The sequence below is a fragment of the Eumetopias jubatus genome, unplaced genomic scaffold, assembly GCF_037043125.1.
Source record: "Eumetopias jubatus isolate StellerSeaLion01/CBP00866 unplaced genomic scaffold, mEumJub1_p1.0 scaffold_11, whole genome shotgun sequence".
Classification (NCBI taxonomy): Eukaryota; Metazoa; Chordata; class Mammalia; order Carnivora; family Otariidae; genus Eumetopias; species Eumetopias jubatus.
In genome coordinates, this window is record NW_028274817.1 from 2,777,603 (window position 1) to 2,788,612 (window position 11,010).

The 11,010-nt window shown below is 47.1% G+C and overlaps 1 protein-coding gene across 5 annotated transcripts in view; it reads right to left on the reverse strand.

Annotated features, from left to right (window-relative positions):
• Nucleotides 1-8,779, reverse strand: part of MTM1 (myotubularin 1) — a 95,287-nt gene extending 86,508 nt beyond the window's left edge. For 3 of the 5 annotated variants that reach the window (XM_088028603.1, XM_028091966.2, XM_028091967.2), the window contains exon 1: nt 8,728-8,779. The gene's annotated coding sequence lies outside the window, so the exon portion shown is untranslated. Of the gene's footprint in view, nt 1-2,158; nt 2,285-8,727 lie in introns of those variants that run through there. The other 2 variants (XM_028091974.2, XM_028091968.2) reach the window with 2 other exon arrangements.
• Nucleotides 8,780-11,010: the final 2,231 nt, after the last annotated feature.

Here is an 11,010-nt window from a genome sequence, read left to right on the forward strand (position 1 = left end):
CATATAAAGGGGCTCCTGGGTGGCTCAGTCGGTTAAGCATCTGCCTTTGCCTTTGGCTCAGGTCGTGATCCCTGGGTCCTGGGATGGAGCCCCGAATTGGGCTCCCTGCTCAGCAGGGAGTCGGCTTCTCCCTCTCCCTCTGCCCCTGGCTCCCCCTGCTTGTGCTCGCTCTGTCAAATAAATAAATAAAATCTTAAAAAAAAATAAAACTATATAAAATTTTTACTCATTAAAAATCAAAAAGAAACTGGAGAATATAATTATGTTCATTCATTTCCACATACTGACAAACATACTGCATAACCACAACTGACAAACCTCTGGTAAGACTAAGAAAAAAAAAAAAAGAAGACACAAACAATATTAAGATTTAAGGATGAAAAGACAGGGGCGCCTGGGTGGCTCAGTCGGTTAAGCGGCTGGCTTCGGCTCAGGTCATGATCCCAGGGTCCTGGGATCAAGCCCCGCATTCAGGCTCCCTGCTCGGCGGAGAGCTTGCTTCTCCCTCTCCCTCTGTCTGCCACTCTGCCTACTTATGCTCTCTATCTCTGTTAAATAAATAAAAATCTTTTTTTTAAAGATTTATTTATTTATTCATTTGAAAGAGAGAGAATGAGAGAGAGAGAGAGAGGCCACATGAGAAGGGGGAGGGTCAGAGGGAGAAGCCAACTCCCTGCTCAGCAGGGAACCCGATGTGGGACTCGATCCAGGGACTCCAGGATCATGACCTGAGCTGAAGGCAGTCGCTTAACCAACTGAGCCACCCAGGCGCCCAATAAATAAAAATCTTAAAAAAAAAAAAAAGAATGAAAAGACAGGGGCGCCTGGGTGGCACAGTCGGTTAAGCATCCGACTCTTGGTTTCGGCTTGGGGTCATGGGATTGAGCCCTGCGTCTGGCTCAGCACCAAGTCTGCCTGGGAATCTCTCTCCCTCTCCCTCTGCCCTTCCCGCTCCTTCTCTCTCTCTCTCAAATAAATAAATCTTAAAAAAATAAAATAAAAAGAATGAAAAGACAGACATAACCACACATAATGGCAGATATTAACTGGTAGTTTAACATCTTCCCACACCAAATACACCAGGCCCAGGTGGCTCTGGGGGCAAGTCTTACCAAACATTCAAGAATTCAGGTAATTCCAATCTTACAGGAACTTCCAGATACCAGAAAAAGGGAATGCTCTCACTCACTTTACAAGGCTAGCAAACTGACACTAGGCAAAGACAGTACAGGAAAGCCAAATCTCACTCTCAAATACAAATTTAAAAATCCTGAAGAAAATACTACCAATCAAGTCCGGGCAGTAAGAAACATGCTGGTTTCACCCCAGCAGGCAAACCGGGTTAATGCTACAATGTTGTATTAGAAAATCCCTTAAAATACTCCATCAGCTTAACAGGTGCCAAGAGGGAAAAAAAAACAGAGCTCCGTAAAGGCAGAAAAGGAGTTTGCTATCATTCAACATCCACTTAGGCCAAAACAAATATGCACTAGAACTGTGCCTACACAAAACCTCAAGTAAACCAATACTTCGTGGTGTAATACGGAAAACATGGTGCTTTCTCAAGTACAACTCCCTGGGCCCCACCCCGCACCCCCTGAATCAGAAACTCCAGGCTTGCCGCCAGGGAACTTGTCTTTTGGGAAACGCCCTCAGGTGATCCCGAGGCGGCTGGCTACCCAAAGTCAAAGTGCCAGCGACAGAGCCTGGGAACTCGCTGCAACTGAAGCCGGCTCTCCCACCCGGCAGACCCACTGAGTCAGAATCTGTGTTTGGACCCGAAGTGCGGGTTGTTCTCGGCTTACCCAGGCTGGAGACACGCTCCTATAGCAGCTGTTCTCGAGCTGAGCAGCAGGCGGAGCACTGAACAAAATGCACACCTTTGATCTCCCCCAAGATTAAGTACATATGAATGCCAGTGGGTGGGGCCTGGGCAGCAGGTCTTTAAAGCTCCCAGGTGATTCTAATGAGAGCCAGCGCGCAAACCACTGACCTGCAGTATTCCAGCACATGGAAACTTCTATTTAGGGACTCCGCACCCTCTTGGGTGAGCCAGAGAAGAAGGGCGCGATCCTCGAGTTCTTTGCAGATACCGGTACCCGGGAAAAAAGCCTGCGTTTCACACATATACCACTGGCGAATTCTTCATATGGCTTACCAAATTGGAACAGAGGAAAGAATGGTCTTCAGTAAAGCGGGGATGTTGTGAGGATTCAAATGGGATGTACATGATCGCAACGGGCTAAGGGTTTGCCACAGGTTACACGGATCCTTAATGCAAGTTACTACTGAGGCGACCCCGGCTCTAACTGCTCTTCAGGCACTGACAGCAAATCTGATGACATCATCAGCAAATCAAGGCCAGGATGTATCTCTCAAAGCTGCACTGTCCAACACGGGGGCCACTAGTCCACGTAGCCCCTGAACACTTGAAATACGGCTAGTCCAACTTGAGGGGTGCTGTAAATGTAAAGTATGTGCCAGATGTTAACAACTTCATACAAAAAAAAGGGGAGGGGAGACCACTCACTAATCATTACACTGATTGCATGTTGAAATGATAATATTTTGGATCTACTAGGTTAAATATATTATAAAAATTGACTTCATCTGTTTCTCTTTCAATGCGGCTACTAGGAACATGGGTTACACATGTGGCTTGAATTATCTTTCTAATGGACCACAAGGTCTCAAAGGATCATGGGGAAGCCAGGATGTGAACTATTACTTAAACCAGCCTTTTCAAACTTTAATGTACATACAGATCACCTAGGGGTGTCATTAAAATGCAGATTCTTGGCTGGGTAGATCTGAGGGGCGTCAAATTCTGCATTTCTCCTAAGCTCCCAGGAGCCGAGGAAGGGCAGGAGCATCTGGACAATTAGCAACAAGGAAAAACTGTTTTGTGGCACAGAGGTGATGGGGACCTCTGGAGAAATGATCATGTCATGTCAGAGCTGGTAACAGTAAAGAAAGGAAACGGGTTGCACTCAGCCTCAACTTTAAAAACTCAGCTGTTCGGCCTCACAGCAAGAACTACAAAGAGGTGAGGGCCAGTTCCAATTGCCCTCCATCTAGGGACTCCCCTTCTCTCTCAGATGTGGAAGCATCAATGTGGGCAAGGAACACGTCAGGACCAGAAAGCTCAAAACGGAATGTCCACTGAGCTTTTGCATATCCTGCCCGCCACATAACTAGTGTCAAGGGCAGTGGTCTCCTCGGGTCTCCCTGAAACCAAGTGCGGATCTTCCTTGTCACTGTGACCCACCCAGTACCACTGACAAGCATGGCTGGGGGTCACTGCCCTGCAGGAGCATTTCTCCTTTTAGCAAAACAGCTCAGGTCAATTCTAGGACTGCTGGAACGAACCCTGACAGCACAGTCCCTGTTCTCCTGAGGCCCCACCTAAGTCATCTTGGGGCCGAAAAGGAACTTAAGGCTCAGACGAGGGCATTTCAAGTGCCACCATCTGTGCCACGAATCCCCTTTATGGCCACCTCAGCCTCAAGAGCTCCCCTGAAGGGGAAAGCATGGTGCCGTGACATAGCAGCCCGTTCCGTTTTAAGAGGCTCTAGGAAACAATGCTTCCTTCTCACGGAAAGCCCAAGGACATGATACCAATATAGAACAATTATCACAAGTTAATGAAAGGACATCACTGTGTTGTCAAGGTCTGTAGGCAAGGGAATGAGAACAGAATGAGTTACAAACAAGTTACTTTTATTTTTACTTTCAATTATTACCCTTCAACTTCCCTTACCCCTTCCCACCCCCAAACATACCAACAAGCAAAACAAAAATGAACCTATTCTAAAACTGCTCATGACAATAGTCCAAAAATCCAGAGGCTGGGAATGCAACGTGTGAGACCTCTCCCATCACTGGACTCAAAGAACTTTCTTATTCATCTGCTAATGGACCACAACAAGGAAGGCTGAGCATGAGCTCCATTTCATCTTGCAGTCAGGGGATATGGTCTCTGTACATACAACCGAATTTGCTGAAATGGACACATCCAAACAACTCTGAACTATCCCTTCCTTGTCCAGTTCAAGTCAAAGAGCATGTACTAAATGTCTACAGTGTGTGGAGGGCCATGTTAGGTTTCACCTGGCCAGGAAAAAATGTCTCCAACCTCAGCCACTTTCTGCACAAGCTTGGAAGATGAAACAAGTAATGCTGAAATATGCAGGTATTACATATCAAGACAAAGAGGGGGGATGCAGCAGTACTGGATGAACACGAGTACGTGACATTTCAAAGAGCTACTTATGGAGTCATTTCAAGATACTGAGAAACAACTTCAAAGAACGAGAAAAGAGCATTCTGTTTTGGTTCTGTTGAAACAAGAAAGGCAGCATAGACCTGGAGAGCAATCAAGGCCCTGTATTTCTTCCCATCCTAAGCCCCTGAGTGAGAGCATCCAGTCTAGTATGGATGGAGGAGCTTGGCAGGGCCTCAAGCTGCACTGAGGAGCTAATGTAAGGTGTTGATTTGAAAAAGGAAAGATTTTCATTCTGAAACACTTGAGAAAAAGGCAGGCAATATTCCCTGGTGCAAGAGATCGCCTTGCTATTGCCCTGTCATTGTTGGTTATGCAGTACTACCATTTTAGGAATCAATAAAATGGAAGCTCGTGAGTACCAACGGCTTCAGGTCCATTTGAGGGAGGCAATCAAACACTTGCATACTTCAATGCTGACAGAAGAAGGAGAGCAAAGCAGAGAGGCTGCACCTACAGCTATGGAGGAGGGGGCCAAGAACAGGAAGGACCCCGCTCTCTTACACCAGTTCTCCATATAGCGACGGCCTATATAATACATGAATGCAATAATAATAATAATAACGCTGCACAGCCTACAAAGGGGTACTGATGTACATTTGATTCTCTGGAAAGCTCTGAGAGCTTGGCGGGGCTCACTGCTCTGTCTTACAAATGGAGGAGACAGCAGCAGTGAAGTAAAATGACTTATCCAATGTCACAGAGTTAAGAAGGGGCAGAAATGGGACTTGAACCTGGCTTCTGTAATCCAAACTCAGGAAGCTTTCGGCCACCTCACACAGACAAGGGGCTCCTTTACCATTTCTTGTTCCTCAGATAGAAACAGAAAGAAAGCACTAGTGCATGATGCCAGTGTTCTAGAGGTGCCTGCTGCATTCTTAAAAAGAAAAGGATGAGACTGTCTAGGTGCTCAGGTGGAAAAATACATTGTAAACATTTAACGTGAAAAACTGTCCTCCAACTACAGGATGGCAACTGGATCTCACCTGACTAACTCCAACTGGGTCTCCTGGTACCCTCCTGCTTTCGAAGCAGAGGAACTGGAAGAAGGCCTTTCTTGCTCTAGTCGTGTTTGTAGAAACAAATAAAATATGGCCTCAAGTAATTTCTGAGTCCCAGTAGTAAAGGGAACTTAACACTGCAGGGACTGTGGGCACTGCTGCCAATGTCACCTGAAACTAAAAGCTCGAGTCAACCATGAAATGCAGAGAAATGGCTAGAGAAAAATCACGCTTACTGGATGTCCAAAAGTGTATGAGGACATGTCTAGAATCATTCTTTTTCTTTAAAAGCAAACAAGGGGGGGGCCCCTGGGTGAAGTGTCGGACTCTTGATTTCGGCTCAGGTCATGATCTCAGGGGTCCTGGGATTGAGCCTCCTGTCAGGGTCCACGCTCAGCAGGGAGTCTGCCTGGGATTCTCTCTCTCCCTCTCCCTTTGCCCCTCCCCCTATTTGCATGCTCTCTCTCTCTCAAATAATCTTTAAAAGCAAACAAGGGAGTTCCACGTAGTCCTAGTCAGTAACAGTTAACTTTTCTTGAGTGCGTGCTATGTGCAAGACACTATTCTAAGCACTGGACATAGATTAGCGTTCAGTCTGGCCAACAACCCTTTGAGGCAGGTACTATTCGTATTATTATTTTCATTTTACAGGTAAGGACACTGAGGCACAGGGGTAAGTAACTCACCCAAAGTCACACAAGTAATATTAGAGCCAGGATTCAAATCCAGGGTCAATACCTTACAGGCAAATGGCAGCCCCTCTCCCTCCCCCATCTGCCAAAAAAGAATAATGAACTGAGAAACTAGAAAATAAAGAAAGCAGAACTTCAAAGAGGTCAGATGCAGGGAAGGGAAATTACTAAAGAATAATGAAAGCAACCTCTTATTCTTCTATAAAATGAAAAAAAAAACTTTAGAAATAACAAGAAACTCTGGCCTTTGAAATCCTTTGGCCACCAGTTCAAAATGTTGCCTACTAAGCCTTGAAGAGGCTCTGCTTTTCTCTTGATTTTGGAGCCTTCAATAAGAGCAAGAACCACATGTTCTTTCAGTGGTTTTTAAAGTAACTACATTTTGTTAATCCTCCTTTCATTTTGGAACAAAGAATATTTGGGTATTTGTTTATAACAGTCATTTTTTAGAACCTGTAAAAATGAAAAAAATTTGCTTTGAAGCCACTGAACATACAGAATATGAGAGAAGAGGTACTAAACAGATGAACTTGTATAGTAAGCCACCATGCATGCCATTTTACTAGCGCTTTAGTTTTTAAGAAGTTGAATGCTTCTTTACGCCACAGCTAACATCAAAATGAACTCGTTTCTTTACAAACCACACAACCCAAAGATTGACAATGGTTTCAGATGGTAGGTTCTCAGTACAAACCAGAGTGCAGGAAAAGAAATCTCTGTGTAAGGTAGCCTGAGGCAGGAGACACTGGCATGAAATCAACAAGGAATACTGACCTCAGCAGAGCCTTCTGTAGCTAGAGTAAGGGAACTACTGAGACAGGGAGCGACTGGAAGACCACCTCCCTAGGTGTTTGAAAGCACTTACTGTTTGCATGTAAGAGAAAAAAATGCAAGTAAAAATGAGGCTGGGATGAATTTATGATCCAAGAGGCAATCACCAGAGAAATGATGACTCCATAGAATCTCTTTGATTTAGACAGATTTACTTTTGGATTTCATTATTTGCTTTAATGGAGCAGCAGCTGACACTCTTAACAATTCAATGTAATTCCCAAGTCACCCTCAAACATGCCAGCCTGTTTTATTGACATCATAGAGTTTCAGAGCTCTATTTTTCTGCATAGTGCTCATCTCCACTAGAAAATATATCATTGCTTATTATTTTTTTTTTTTTTACTGTCTGCTTCTCCACACGTAAGTTCTGTAAGGCAGGCACTTAATGGTGCTGTCTGCTGTCTTCTCGGTGTTTGGGACGCTGCAGGCACACTATGGGCATTCTGGGTTTAATGGGTAAATGAAGCCGCTGACAACCTGATAAATATAAGTTAGAACTTTAAGGTAAGGAGACCCAACTGTTTAAAAGCATTTCATAACTAGAATCTAAAAGCCCCAATGAATCTTCTCTACTTTCACTGGTTTGAATCTACTCCATGGTGTGGAATCTCTCAAGGATAGATATGGTTTTGTGAAACAGCCAAAAGTCATTGAGTCAAATCTGGTGAGTAATAAGTGATCGTGCCCAAAATACATGTTGGATGAAAGCAAAATGTGTCTATAAATTAACACGCCTAATTGCCTTATTTGGCTGATAAACTGGTTTTGAAGGAAATTCAAAATGGTTTGAACTAAAGCAAAATCACTGGCTCGATCTCAAGGCTCTAAGGTGGATACCTTACAAGGAACAAAACTAAGCTGTGATTAAAAAAAAAAAAAAGTACCCGGGTTACACAGAGGCCAAGATACTCCCCAGAGACCTGACTTGTGATGTTAGCTTTGCCATTAGGTTGCCCCAAATCTTGGGTCATATTATTACAATATTATACAGCGTTACACTCTCTGGGCCTCAGTTTCCCCATCCTGGAAACGAACAACTAAGAACTTCAAGGTCCCAGTCAATTCTAATATGCCATGATTTCATTCTTGTGAAGATCTATTATGTCTATTTAAAAACCAGTCACAATTCACTACACTTCATACTTAGTATGCGTCTATAAAGCCCATAATATAATCTTTGCAGCAGATTCATTTCATATTTGCTTAGGCAAAAACTAAAATTAGTTTTCACTTCCTGAGCGCAGCAAAAGACAGTTAAGGGAGGCAACCCGGCAAAGGGCGCTTGCTCGTGCCTGTGCACACTTCCGACTGCGTATCAGGGAACTAACCGTTCCCTCTCAGATCTCCTCTCAACTGTTGCAAAAGCAGATAAACCTCCCGTGCGTGACACCGAAACTCTGTTAGAGAGACCCCATGGGGCTTCCCAGCCAGCACCGGGCTGCGGCCGCTCCGCAAGACCCACTAGGGATGCGGCGGGCACCCACCCCAGGCGGAGGGCCAAGGCGAGGACCAGCCGCGGCGCGTCGCCTGGGAGGCAGGACGGCCGCCCAGCCGGGTCGCCGCTCCAGGACGGGGAAGCAAAGTCCGGGGAGCAGCCGCGACGCCCCCAGAGTTCCCCCCTCGGCCCCGATCCCCGTCCCGACCTTCGCCCGTCGCCGGCCCGGGACCTTGGGCGGGGAGAACAGGAGGAAGCCAGAGGCACCTGCCTGCGGCTGCCCGGCCTCACTCAGCCCTGGCCGGCAGGGACAGCGAGGCGCTTGGGCGAACCCCCCCCCCACCCCACCTACACCCGCGGGTGCAGCGAGGACCCGCCGGACCCGTCGGCCCGGGGAGTCCCAACTTCCTCCTCCCGGCTCTCCCACCACAGGTCCCCGCAGCGCCCGGCTCAGAGCCAGGCCAGCCGCGAGCGCGCACCCACCTCGGGCTCCGGACACCACCGCCGTTGCCAGGCTGCTCGGCTCCCGGGCCCCGCTCCGCCCCCTCCAGGGCCCGCCCCCTGCGGCCTCCCCGCCTCTGGCCACCGCCCGCCGCCCTCCTCCCCGTGCCGGTTGGTGGGGGTGCATCACGTGACATGGGTGAGGCGGGCGGAAGGCGCCGGGAAAGCCTCGGCAGCCGCCCCGAAGGGCGGGGCTCTTCACCCGGGAGGCTGCTGGGAAGCCCTCTTTGAAAGGTCCGGCGCGTGGAGGCATCTGGAAGTTGTAGTTCTAAATACGATGCCAGTGGGCAGGGCCCAGATGCTGGGAGCCGCCCCTGTGAGGGAAGTTGGAGTAGAAGCCGGACGGAGGCCGCTGGGAAGCGTAGTCCCAGGACTCCTCTGTGTCCCGTTGTTTTTTTTTTCCAATAAAGGGGAAAGACGGAGGGAAAACTTCTCTAGATAAAACTTTAGCGGATGTCACTACATGGAGCTGTTATTGGGCACATAGGGTGGGCTGCGTGAAGTTGAGATACTATAAGGGGGAAAAAAAAGAAATTTCACTGACTCTGGCACAGAATCTACAATTCACAAACCGAATGAACAGCTGAGGTGTACTTCGTGCTGTGCTAGCATCTTTCCAAGAACTCTCTTGAGACTTAGTGAAAGGAAACATTTCAGGACGAAGTTCCTTCTGCTTTTCTGAGGTTTGGGGCAGGCGACCATTAGCACAGTAAAAAGAAAGGAAAAGGGAAAAAAAAACCGGAAGACATCTTCAAGAAGACAATTCCATGCGCAATCAAATAAAACAAGCTTAAGGTGACACATAGAAGAATCGGTGTAATATTCCTTGTGCTGCATAATAATGATATATATATATAATATATATGAGCAGTTCAAGTAAATGAAGGTAAATAGGAGCACTTCAACATCTTTTTTTCCTCTTATATTTGTTAGTACTCCAGTATCTAAAAAATTGTTTTACCTGATACCAGTGTGTGTATTCATATGTATTTATATACAGTCGTGTATCACTATATGTATACACACTATACACACACGCATTAAACCCACTGCAGAGCCCAGACTTCTTAAATGAGTAACAAGGCCCTTCAGGCTCCAACCCACCTATTCTCCCAATGTGCCTCTTCTCTCTCCTCGCCCCAAATTCTGGTCTAATCACAGAGAACTTCTTTCTCTTCTCTGGATGCACCATGTTCTCTCCTCCTTCCAGCCCTTTGCACTTGCTGTTTCTTTCTCCTGGATTGGCCAAACTCCTGGAAGGGCGGCAGAATAGCACTTGTTCCTGGGCCAGGAAGAATTAGCCCTCGCAGAGCCCTTCTCATCGCCCTGATGTCATCATTTGCTTACATGTCAGCCTGCCAATTCCCCTCCCCAGACTGTGAACTCCTTTGAATCACATTCACAAGAGTGCTCAGTAAATGCTTCTTGATTGCATGCATTGCATGCCAGAGCGGCTCCCTGGGGGGCTACTGAATAATCTGTGAGTCTTGGAGCAGAGGGAGAGGGGAAAATGTGGACTGAGAGAGGGCAGCAGCTGGGGGTGGGGGAGACCTTGCATGCAGTAGGCACTGTATTCAAGGATGAGGCTGAAGCCCTCTGCTCAACCAGGGGATGGGAGCTGCAGAGCAGAGACACTTCTCATCCTAAGGAGGTTAGCCCAGCTCCAGCTCTGAAAGACACAGCTCAGGCAGAAAGGCCCAGTAAAGAAGAGCAGTCTCTGGCCTGTGGAAGGCAGACAATGGCCCCAGCCTCACAGTGTAGGTGCGAGGATCAAGTAAAAGAAGAGGTGAAAGCACTTTGTAAACTAAACATTGAGCACTACAGGGGAGTGGCCACCTGGCCATGGGTGAGGTTGCTGTATTCTCTCTTTTTTAAAGATTTTATTTATTTATTTAGTTTTAGAGAGCACATGTGCGAACAGGGGGAGGGTCAGAAGGAGGGAGAGAATCTCAAGCAGACTCCCTGCAGAGCATAGAGCCCGAAGTGTAGAGCCCGAAGTGGGGTTCAATCCCATGACCCTGAGACCATGACCTGAGCTGAAATCAAGAGTTGGATGCTTAACCAACTGAGCCATCCAGGCTCTTAAACCCTCCCCCGTTTGAAAAAATATTTATTTATTTGAGAGAGAGAGACACAAGCAGGAGGGGCAGAGGGAGAGAGAAAGAGAATCTCAAGCGGACTCTGCACCGAGGGCACAGCCTGACACGAGGACTGAGCCCGGGGCCCTGAGATCATCATGACCTGAGCTAAAATCAGGAGTCGGCC